This window comes from Alosa pseudoharengus, unplaced genomic scaffold (assembly GCF_046254945.1).
Source record: "Alosa pseudoharengus isolate Yale_2024_CS ecotype anadromous, Long Island Sound unplaced genomic scaffold, YU_APseudo_1.1 YU_APseudo_1.1_scf_10, whole genome shotgun sequence".
NCBI classification, from domain to species: Eukaryota; Metazoa; Chordata; class Actinopteri; order Clupeiformes; family Clupeidae; genus Alosa; species Alosa pseudoharengus.
The window spans coordinates 15,469,384-15,481,747 of NW_027468565.1; the positions used below are offsets into that span (position 1 = coordinate 15,469,384).

Sequence of the window (12,364 nt, forward strand, 5' to 3'; positions counted from 1 at the left end):
TACCTTTAAGCAATCAGTATATGAAATGCTACATTGTTGTAGTAAAATTTGTTCCATGTCATGAGAACACCTACACACGACTCCATGAATTCTTAAGCCACTCTTCTAGATGAGACTGTTCATAAACAAAATGCATTTCCTTGTTTTGGGCACTAGAGGGCCAACCATGTGGTGAGTACCGTATCTGTTGTAATGGCGGGGAAAGTGAAAGTATATTCGTTGAGGCAGACCTTGAGCTTGATCCGCTTAAAAATGGTATTAGTTCTTCCTTGGCCAAAACTACACCTTTTGACCAAGTTTCATGGAAATAATATTTTTTGTGTAAACCTGGACAGACAGACTAGCCAATGTGTAAGTGTCTTATGTGTAAGATAGCTAGTTAGCAAGTTAGCATGCTGGCTTGAAACTGACAATTATTTTTTAGTAATGGTTTCAATTATCTATCTAAATAAACACTCGGCAATCGACTCCTACGGACTTCCCCTAAAGACGCCAGCTGCAGTAGCAGCAACATTTCCGGAAAGGTACTGGCTTGATGAAATTCATTCTGGACTCTCTATCCGACCACATAAAGACCTCGGGATACTTCGGTTTGGCTTTAGGGACCCTCTACTCACTACCACGTAAGTGTAATGTTGTTTGGAACTGTAGAAGAGGTATAAAAATAGCGTTTTTTGTAGCGGCAAAATGACTTGCCCTGGTCACTTCCAGGCTAACGAGTTTTGACTAAAAACGGTAAAATCGAACTTTCTCAAAACACATCCAAATGACATGATTTTGATGTCAACTCAACGTATGTACTCCCAATCATCCGTAAATTGATCTAAAGTGCATTTTACTCCGGATAATTCCTTTAACTTTAGTGTAAGTTTATGTTGCATGGCATTGCCTGCTATTAAACCTTAGCCTGAATAAAGTATTGTTAATGCTAGCTACAAAACTGTAAAACATAAATTAAATTTCAGTTCTATCAGAAAGACTCTGAAACTGAAACTGAAAGTTAACACATGTTTTAATCCATCAAAGGATATACAAAAGACATAAGCAACAATAATATAGTTTTTGGTGTCGACCCCATCGGTCCAGGTAACTGAGTGTGCAGACCCTTGCAGATCCTGCCGGAATGAGGCGGCAGGGGGTGGAGCCTACCCCCTGGACGTCTGGACAAGGCCAAACTGGTGGTGGTTAGGAAGGGAGGGTGGGAACATCGAAAATCAGCAACTGAAAGCAACAGGCCGGTGCAAAGTCATGTCATGTATAAGGACTGATAGAGACTGGTGATTGGTCGGAAGTAATGAATGAATGAGTGACGAATTGAGTCTTCCTGACAGAACTTAACGCTGATGCACCCATGATGTTTACTAACGACATGCATGGCAATGAGCTTGCAGTTGCAGATGCCCAGGGTCAGAGCAGGGGAATAGAGCCTGCAGTTGCAGATGCCCAGGGTCAGAGCAGGGGAATAGAGCCTGCAGTTGCAGATGCTCAGGTACAGTGCAGCAGGATTGAGCTCGCAGTTGCAGATGCTCGGGGGCAGTGCAGCAGGAATACAGCTTGCCGTTGCAAATGCTCAGGGTTAGTGCAGAAGGAATAGAACCTGCAGTTGCAGAAGCTCATGACACGTGATTCGAGGCATGGTGGCCCGAGTTGGCCTGATTCTTTTCACACCATGCTGGAGCCGAGCCCAACCACACCCGCACAGCCAGTACCCACACACCGGGCCCAAGCGGCCGCAGACCATCCCACATCCACCTTGACTGGCCTGAGTTGGCCTGATTCGAATGGCCCGCGTTGGCCTGATTCGAATGGCCCACGTTGGCCTGATTCGAATGGCCCGCGTTGGCCTGATTCGAATGGCGGTACTAATCAGATAACCCACAAACACCCAGACCCTGCGCCAGCTGCACAAATGCGACCGAGCCAAAGTCCGGGCACGGACAAAGCGAAGAAGACATAAATAAATCCGCTGAGATAATAACACAGTTTGAAAGCGAACGTAAGGTAAGTTACTGGGACTGCATTACATGTTAAAAGATTTGGCGAAGTGAATAAGTAAAGCTATCCAGCATGGATACGGAACATCGAAAATCGGCACCTGAAAGCAACAGGCAGGTGCGAAGTCATGTCATGTATAAGGACTGATGCAGACTGGTGATTGGTCAGAAGTAATGAATGAATGAGTGACGCATTGAGTCTTCCTGACAGAACTTAAAGGGGTGGTTCAGGATTTTGGACATAGGACCTCATTTCCAAGTAAGCAAGTGTGATATTTATCAGTGGAGACCGTTTTCAACACGTTTCATTCAGTCCTTCTAATTGCAGAGTTCGCAGGTGCTAGGCTAGCGCAAGTCAACGGTATGTGCTAGCCTGCCACTAAAAACAGTCTTACCCACTCCAAAGTACACCCGAGGCAAATAAATTATAACGCCAGACTATCGATGTAAATGTCTGTATTGATAGTGTTATTTCTAACGTTATTCTATCCTTGCATTTCAACGATCGCATTACATTTTGAGGGACTAGTTTCTTAGCAGCGGCGGAATTATACTTGCTCCGGTTAGTAGTACTGCGCCGAAAAGTAAACAGTAAAGCGCACTCCAATGGAGATACCTAGTAGTAGCCTTGGTAATAGCAGTCCGCCGCTGAGTTGCAAAATGACTACTAACAACTTCAGGGACCAAAGTATAACTATTGCAACGCGATGCAAGGGTAGTTGTATTTCTTACACTATTCTATCAATACAGACATTTACATCGATTGTCTGGAATTTGCCTCAGGTGTAGTTTGGAGTGGGTAAGACTGTCTTTAGTGGCAGGCTAGCACATACCGTTGACTTGCGCTAGCCTAGCACCTGCGAACTCTGCAATTAGAAGGACTGGATGAAACGTGTTGAAAACGGTCTCCACTGATAAATATCACACTTGCTTACTTGGAAATGAGGTCTTATGTCCAAAATCCTGAACCACTGACGCTTCCATTTAATTTGAGCCATTTGTTCCAATTGAGTAATTTATATGGAGCTTTCACATAGATCTCCATTTCTCGAGGTCACCAAGTGCTGTCAGTACAGAAAAAAAACCTCAAAACAATCGGTTTTACCTAGCTGGAGTTACTACAGCCAGCAGCTAACGCAGCCAGGCAGCACTACACTCTGGGGGCATGTCCGTGAGCTCCCATGTACATGCTCCCAGTGTGTAGTGCTGTAGCTACCTGGCTGCGTTAGCTGCTGACTGTAGCAACTCCAGCTAGGTAAGATTGTTTTCGGGTTTTTTTCCGTACCGACAGAACTAGAGAAACGGAGATCTATGTGAAAACTCGCCAGATTTCTCCTTTAAACTAATGATTAGGGTTGGGCACCGAAACATGGTTCTAATATGGCACCGGTGCCGACACAAACCGTAGTAACTGCATCGAATAACAACGTGGATTTCGGTGTCTCATTTCTGTGCTTAAATAGCGTTGTTTTTTTTTATTATTTTTTTTATTCGAGGCATCACTGCATGTCATGCGCCATCTCTAACGTCTTGCTCTGATAGCAACACATCCAGATACAGTTAGCTAACATATGATAAACACTGGATGTATAAACCAGAGGGGTGCACCACATAGTGGACAGTGTTTGACAGCTTGCGTGAGCCCAAGTAGCTTACTTTAAAGCGATATCGCGAGCTCCTAATCTAGCAGTGGGCCTAACCAAAGATTCTAGAGCGGAACTACACACAAGGAAAAGCCTATGAAACAACATCAACAGTAGGCTAGCCTATACGTTACACAATACCCTTGCTAATGCGCTAACTGACATTTATTTGAAATGTTAAACTTTTTGTTAACCTTTTGTTTAAAAAAAGGTGAAAACTTTATTTCACGGTGTGTTAAACAACATAATGGCATGATATTAATTTTTCATGTGCATGAGGCCCATATAGCATCACAATGAATATGAAGATCATGTTTAAGTTAGCTGGCAAAAACATGTAGGTTACATACCTGATGTCACTGAGCTGTCAAAGAGGCTACGAAACCATCTCCGTACGTTATCGCTAATTAAACTCAGCTGACTGGTGTTAGCGCATAGCCATAGTTGCTGTTAAAATGCCTACTAGGCTAGCGCTGGGAATCTAAACACTTCAACACCGACATGTAGCCTAACATGTTCAAAACTACTGCATGTTATGGGTTAAGACATTAAATTTCTTGAAGCATTTGGGAACACACTGAATTAACTGGAAAGTAGCTTGCTTGCAAATGCCGTTGTCCATGACCTGGCAGTTTTATGGCAATCGGTTTTAACATACCTTATGGCAAACCGTAGCCTAGAAATCTAGACGCGCCCCTAGCGGCAGGGCTAGTCTAGCAACTCTCCGTTGGCTTTTGAGCTCCAGAAATCGAAACTCGAGTCGTTAGGTGGGCTTAACATAATTATTGATGGCAGAGTTGCAACGGTTTGGCTTGAAATCCCTGCTACTTGAAAACAAATAAGATGGATGTTGCTGCTGGCGAACAGTGTGACACGAGTTAAGCTTTTATTAAGTTGGCAAACGTTTGAACTAGCCAACTAGCTTCGCTGGTGGGAAACGCATGGGACTCATAGCGCTGCCGCTGTCCTATTGCATGCAGAGGGAATTTGAAAGACAACTGATTATCCCGCCCCTCGGACTGAACACTGCGAACGGTGAGTGCCCAGACCCTACATTTTAATGTGGGTCTGGCTCGTCAGGCTAGGCAAACCGCCTACACTGGGTAAACTTGAAAGCAGAGCTCACCATTGAGTGTGCATTCATGGCAAGCTGTTTTAACATTTAAATGTATTATTCGTAGGAGCAATGAGATATTGATAGTAAATTGAATATAACAGTTCAATTTCATGTTCAAATTTGTCTTATCAATAATAAAAAAAGCAATTCATGCTTTAGACCATTTTAATTTAAAACATTTTAAAAACAAAGTACCGGTTCAGGCACCGTTTTGGCACCGGCACCGTTTTAAAAGTATCGATTTAGCACCGGTATCGGATAAAACCCAAACGATACCCAACCCTACTAATGATTCTACCATGATAGAACGACTGGTTCCTTATATTGTTGACGTAATGACTATGATTATTAAGAGTGTACTGTGACGTGAGAGTACAAGAGAGTCATTAGAATTAGGAGTTGATTGTTCAATATTGATTGATTTCAAAAAACTACTTCTAATACAGCAGCCTCCATTAGGCTACTGCTGGCACATGTTACTTGATCTAAAGCCTTTTGTGAGGATCCGGTCCAAAGATAATTGTTATCTGGGTTATGCGATTAGCAGGGTTGCCAACTCTCACGCATCTGGCGTGACACTCACGCTTTCAGCTCCAATCTCACGCTCTCACGCACACTCAAGAAATGTCACGCCAAATCCATTCTTTTTTTTTTGCAATCCGTTCATTTTTTGTTGATGACTAGACTAGCCCACAGCATTGTTTCTAAATGACAGGATACGAGTTTAAGGCATACATATGTCTAGACCAACAGCAGGTAGGTCTAATATCCGCCTACAACGTTCTCAGCGCAGTTTTCTCTGATTGTTGATTCGCTGACTAGGCTATTTTAATCCGGTCCGCGACACCTTCACGGAACACGCTGCTATTTAGACATGAGGCAGACCGACATAAAGTGTGGCCGCCCATTCTTCTCTAGGAAGTAGGCTACTCGCGAAGTAGCCTCACAGACATCACATGAAATAACTTTTTCTCATCTTTTATAAGGTGCTATAGCCATTTGCTGCTAAAAACGGTTCGCAAGAAAAATAAATTAACTTTCAAGAAATAATCATATTAGGCTACTATAGCTCTGCGCTCATTTCAATTCCTATAGGAGGAATATCTCACAAACTTTTCGTTCCACACATGACAAACCGTAAACCAGAATAAACAGCAGACCTTACCGAACACAAAGGTGTAATGCAATCCCCTGTACAATAAGCCGTTCCAGAGTATCCGGTTTTGAAATGGTAGCAAATTTCTATATGGTCTCCAATTTGGGGCTTTAAGTGTCTTAAAACTGAGCTGTGCTTAAATACCTACATATGTGTAAATATTAAAACCAGAGGATATATAGCTCATGGCTAAGAGTTTGTCGATGTAGCTATAATGATTTGTTTTCACAAAATGCTAAGCATGCATGTATTTAAGTGTCTTAAAAAAGTGTGCTTAATTGGTCAATGCATAATTTCATAACGGGCCAAATAGAAAATAAATGTTAAATGTTAAATATACTGTAGCCTAGACAAAATATTAAAATCAGATGATGTAGGATAGTATAGAGTTAGATAAAGTTGGATGGCTCCAGAACTCACACCAGTGGATTGGGTTTTAAAGGAGCCACACCACTTTTATGACACTATAGCTGTTCTGTTGACCTTTAGATTTGTTGCTACTGGGCATGAAGGGCAGGCCAATTATGAGTTCTGTCCAACATTGATGGTAGGTTTAGAAGAAAAGTCAGCACATTTTAATCATATTGCAATACCAATAACCGTGATCATTTTGGTCATGATTTTTCATCAAATGTTCATACTGTATCTCTAGTGGCTGGTAGATTTTGGAATCCACCAGCCACAATGGTAGGTGGAAAAAAATATTTTAGGCTATTTCTATCCCTGATACATACGTACACTCATACACACATTCATAAGTCTCAATCTGTCCATTTCTTTCCACAAAACTCGCCAGAAGTCATCATTTAAGGGGTTATTTTTAAATTTTTTCTACTGAGCTACTACCTTTTTCAGGTGGGCAGGGGGGCCCTTTTCATGTCTGTGCCCAGGGGCCCAGTGGCTCATAATCCTTCCATGCCACAGGGTTAAAACACTGGTCTTGTTTTCAAGTGCAATCAATAATTTAATTGTACATTTTGAAGAAACTTAAATCAGGGATTATACTGTACATAGCAAAAAAGTCAGGGGACAGACATTTTTTAAAATTAGGTTTAGGGAAATATTTAACGCACACGCACTATGACTTCACAAAATCTCACTCCAGCCAAACACCCAAAGTTGGCAACCCTGCGATTAGTCTTTACCCAACCTGGTCTCATTAGGGAAACGTTCCCCTGGGAACGTTTTGGCAAACCCAGCCAAACGTTCCACCAGACACGTTTCTGAGGTGCAAACTAGCCAAGCAACCCAGCGGGGGTGCTAAAGAGAGACGTTTAGACGTTGTTTACTACAGTTAGGTCTGGTCAAACTAAATTGTAGCTTACACAAGCTCAGCAGTATTCTTTGGTTAGCAAACCAAAGTTTTGGATTAATAGTGCCTATATCTCGCTACGTTTCACAAAATATAAGGGCACAAACCCTGAACTGCCGTCTATGGTTAGCTGCCACATCTTGGTGGGGTTTTTTTTCCGCAAGCAACCCGGGGGATTTTAGCTCAATTGTCAACACGCTCGACTTCTGCTCCGAGGGGCAGCTGTTCGCAGGTTCGAATTTGGCTGTGTGCTGAGTCTGGTCTTCGTCGCAAGCCCAGTCTGCGCAGCCTGGTCCTCTGGTCTTCGTGCGTTGGGTTGAATTGCACGGCTCGGCCCTGCACACAGCCGGATTCGAACCTGCGAATGTGGCAGCTAACCATAGACGGCAGTTCAGGGTTTGTGCCCTTATATTTTGTGAAACGTAGCGAGATATAGGCACTATTAATCCAAAACTTTGGTTTGCTAACCAAAGAATACTGCTGAGCTTGTGTAAGCTACAATTTAGTTTGACCAGACCTAACTGTAGTAAACAACGTCTAAACGTCTCTCTTTAGCACCCCCGCTGGGTTGCTTAGCTAGTTTGCACCTCAGAAATGTGTCTGGTGGAACGTTTGGCTGGGTTTGCCAAAACGTTCCCAGGGGAACGTTTCCCTAATGAGACCAGGTTGCAACTCTTTACCTGTGCTCAGGGGCGTAGATTTGCGTGGGGACCGAAGGACGTGTCCCCACCAATGTCAAATTACGACTGAAATGTCCCCACCAATATTCAGGTTGAAATGGGGAAAAAAGCGCTCACATGCGCTACACAAAGAGTTAAATCATTTCTCACTTCAGTGCTGCGGATCATCTCGTACAGATCTTGTAATGTGCAGTAGCCTATAAGGGTAAATCGCGCTGATTTGAAGTTACCTATAATAACTACCAGTGAGCCGCAGTCTCCTGCGCAGCATGCAGCGCTTCATCTTTACTTCACTACAAGCATGAAGTGCGTCCAAATTCACCCATTCTTCTCTGTTGAACTCCTCGAGAAGTAGGCTACTCATCACACATGTGTCACATGAAAGAGCCTTTTCTCAGCTTTTAAACGGTGCTAGCTAGCCACTGTTTGCTGTAATAAACAGTTCGCAAGAAAAATAACTTCAAGAGATTTAATAATTATTCTCTGCGCCCATCTCCACATCCATTCGTCTCGGTGGAATATCGTAGGCCTACACACTCTTCACGCAACACATGACAAACCATATATCAGAATAAACAGCAGACCTTACCGAACACAAAGGTATAGTTAGCTGTTCCAGAGTAATCCGGTTTTGAAATAAATTATAGCAAAATTCAACATGGTCTTTCGGCTGCATTTCTTAAAACTGAGCTGTGCTTACATCGCCTATATCTGTAAATATTAGAATCAGAGAATATACAGGCAGCTCATGTTTGTCAATGTAGCCTTAATGATTTCTTTTCACAAAATGCTAAGCATGCATGTATTTAAGTTTCTTAAAACTGAGCTGTGCTTAAATGGGCATGATTTCATAACAGACCAAATAGAAAATAAATGTTAAATATAGCCTACATATCTGTAGCCTACATATTAAAATCAGATTATGTAGGCTACACAGTATAGTTAGATGAAGTTGGACAGTAGCACATTTTAATCATGGATAGTAGTTGGACAGTAGCACATTTTAATCATTTTATATATTGGGGGGGGGGGGGGGGGGGGCAGTGGGTAGTGACCCCACCAAAGCTCAGACCAAACCTACGCCCTTGCCTGTGCTGGAGATTTTCAGATGGCAGACAATTCTAGCATTTTCTCTAGTGCACTGGTGACCCTTTGCTGTAAGATGAACCGAGTTAGCATGTTGTAAAAAACAATACTGTAGGCCTAATATTTTAAGGCAATTAGACACTTAAAAAGTGTGTGTGTGTGAATCGAATGATATGGCAAATCAAATAAATCCCTGTTTTAATATAGAACAAATCCTTGGAGAGTTGAAAGGTCAAACGCATAAGAGAGCATGTTACACTGCACTGGTGTTAATAAAAGTTAGACTCATTGAGTGTTCATTAGAACTAAATTCCAGCTTTTTGTTGTAACACTGTGCTTAACACTAACCCTGTGAAGGGTGGACCGATACACTTTAAAAGTAGTTATTTTAAGTATGCTGATTTTGCCAGGTAGGTAGGTACTAGTGGATAAGATCAGTTGCATATATATAATATTGTAAAAGTGCAACAAATACTGGTTTCGGTAGACTACATAGTTTACTGTTACATATCAAATGCACCTGTTAATGGTTCATGATACATATCAAAACATTACGATATTTATTTAGTATAGTATGGTAACAGTAAAGTGTGCAAACTGTATGTTCAACAGTAAATTATTATCTTTTTGTCTCTCACATTCAACAGTTTGTATTGTAGAGTGAACAGCATGTTGCCAGTTTGGACAGTTAGAGCATTAGGTAGTCTGTGCATAACATCTGCAATTGTCCAGACTGGTAAGGATGTGGTTTGGTTTCAAGAACATCCTCATTCTATAGGCCTGGCGTAGTGAGGCGGAATCGGAAGAGAAGGCCACACACGCCACTGAGTCAACCCCACCACCCTCCACCCATTGCACACACACAAACTGGTTGTGAAAGAGACTGTTGTGTGTGTGTGTGTGTGTGACTTAGTGGTGATGGTGGTGGGGGAGCATTGCAAGGTTTGACAGACTGTCAATAAGATGGTGTTCTTAAGCCCATACAGCAGCCTGAACTAGCATCTCCCTGGTTGAACAGGAAAACCATCTTTTCCTGCACGGCCAACTTTTCTCACAGAAGGTGAGTGATGTTGAATGTGCAAGTACTAGACACTACTTTCATTCACTAAAAGTGAACATTTTAATGTCCTGTTTTTGAAAGTTTTCAAAAGCTGCACTAGAGGTCATTCAAAATGTAGGTATATTTAGATTGAGATAATCATCATAAGTGTTTTATCTCCCAGTTCTAGAGGAAGGAAGAGAATGAAAGACAGCCGGTGACCTGGGCCTACACATTACCCAGCAGAGAGAAATTAGTGCGAAATCATGAGAGGAAATGCACACATCAATTGTGCCTCTATTTTGGCCCCTGGATCTGTTGCAGGCAGCTTTTAATGAAAGGCGACCATTGTTGGAAACGGCAAGCTGATACTTCAAAACAGATGAAATCATGTTCTGTGTGAACAGGAAACAGAATTCTAACCTCTGACCCGCCGTGTAATGAACTCCTAACATGTGTGCCAAAGGGCTGCATGCCTTCTATGTCTGACTGCAGCACTAGGAGGGGATCCACACTTCTGGCCATTACTGAGGACTAAAATGCTAAGTCATACGTCTGTCTGTAGGGACACATGGCTTGTCAGAGTGTTCTACGAAAGTAACTTTGAGGGGGTCTCCCCAGGACAATACTAACTCATATCGATTGTCTCAATTTAGAGAGAATAAAACCGCAACAATCCTTTTGCACCCCTTGAGAAAGCACTGAGTTCCACAGATTACGACATGACCTCTCTCCGGCATCAGCAGCCATGCTCCTGTAATGCCTTCCTCATAAGTGGGGCAAAGTGAACTTCATGTCCCCACATTCCCTCCAGCTCCCGAAAAATTTCATCAAGGCCATGACTCCCATAAGATGAGGCAGCCAGGACAGAAAAATCCCCCTTCTACTGTTTATCCTAACAGAGTGTAATGTAAAAACAGAAAAGCCACGTCTTCCTTTTGTGGAAGTGTCTGTTCAGATGGGTCTTGCACACGCAGGGGAAGGCAGTTTATATTTAGCCTGCACTTTGTCTGTTAACTCCGTGGTGACTGCGGAAGGAAGAGGCTTCTGTGCAGCAAACAGGGGAGCCATGACAATGTGCACCGATGAGCCGGGTCACTCAGAGCCCTGGTGCAGGGGGTCTTCTCCCGCCATTTTCCCCCAAGATTTGCATCACCTGAATCCTCTATTTTGCATTGCCAGGTTGGTTGAAACCTGCCTGCTGCTGTTTGTGTTCACAACCTTGAGATCGTATCCTCTTCAGAGTTTTGATAAGCCACTGAAAGAATGTTTGACTGAGGAAAAGTACCACAGCTGCCGGTACGGAGCGTTCACACCATGAGAAATTGTTTCGCCAAGTGTTTGTTTGAGAAATATGTATGAAAACTGTGTGGAAGGTATCAGAATTAGTACCATTCAAAACTAAACTGAGCCATTTTACACTCCTTAACATTTGCATATTTTCCACTTATTTGTCTGTTTCTTTATCACATAGTCATACATTCTAAACTTGTGTTAAATATCTCATACGGTTTCTGTAATGTAGCAGAGGAACAGTGCATCTGTAATGGTGATTAAAGCTGATTACTTGTGACATTATAATCCCAAAATAAAATATTTTTTTCCTTTTCTCATAAGTCCTCTATTTGAGAGTATCGTAGTTCCTCAATGCAGTTTTTCTGAGTAGTTGTGTCTTTGTGGTTATAACCTGAAAACGTGTCATGTGCAGTAAAGGCGGGGGGAAATTCTGGCGCCATCTTTTGCAAGAGCCCCTTGCAGACTCCCACAGCCATCACGAACCCATGTGTTTAAGGGTTAACGCTGTGAGCAGCTGCAGAGTGGTGTGGGCCTTCTGGTGTTCTACACATACTGAGAGAAGGGGCTCAGTCATTGGAATGAGTGGTTAAAAAAGGCCCCTTCCCTTCCACCTCAGCCTCCTCAGCCCATAATAATCTCAATGGAACAAGGCCATTCTGCCTGTGGCCCATTACAGATGCACGTTTCTATGAAGCCACCCAACAATGCATGCCTGCACATGAAAGTGATGCCTGGTCCTTAAAGAACCGGGGTGCAGCCTGCCCAAAGGGTCCGCACTTGAACTGCGGCCATTCACTGGAGGCCCTCCTTTTATCTGTCCGCACACTGAGCAAGCTGCTCGGAGCCTTAATTCTCCTGACCCCTCAGTGCAGTCGGATATTGTGCCATAATCCCTTTTTTCACTTGTTCTCATTTACGGGTTTGACTTTTTTTCTCTTCTCCCGGTTTCCCCTTTTTACGTTCCCTCTTTTCTGTTCTCTCTCCACCCCATTATGCCAAATTCTTCAGTACGTTCCCTGTGTCTTCCTCTCTCTCTCTCTC

At 42.9% G+C, this 12,364-nt stretch overlaps 1 long non-coding RNA gene across 2 annotated transcripts; it reads left to right on the plus strand.

The window, feature by feature from the left end:
- Window positions 1-231: 231 nt before the first annotated feature.
- On the plus strand, window positions 232-11,636 carry LOC143101987 (uncharacterized). Of its 2 annotated transcripts, XR_012982546.1 has the most exons (3): window positions 232-623; window positions 9,767-10,048; window positions 10,212-11,636. It is a non-coding gene; the product is annotated as an uncharacterized LOC143101987 (long non-coding RNA). The 2 variants fall into 2 exon arrangements; XR_012982545.1 differs by lacking the exon at window positions 232-623 and having other exon boundaries at window positions 8,974-10,048.
- The last annotated feature ends 728 nt before the right edge of the window (window positions 11,637-12,364 follow it).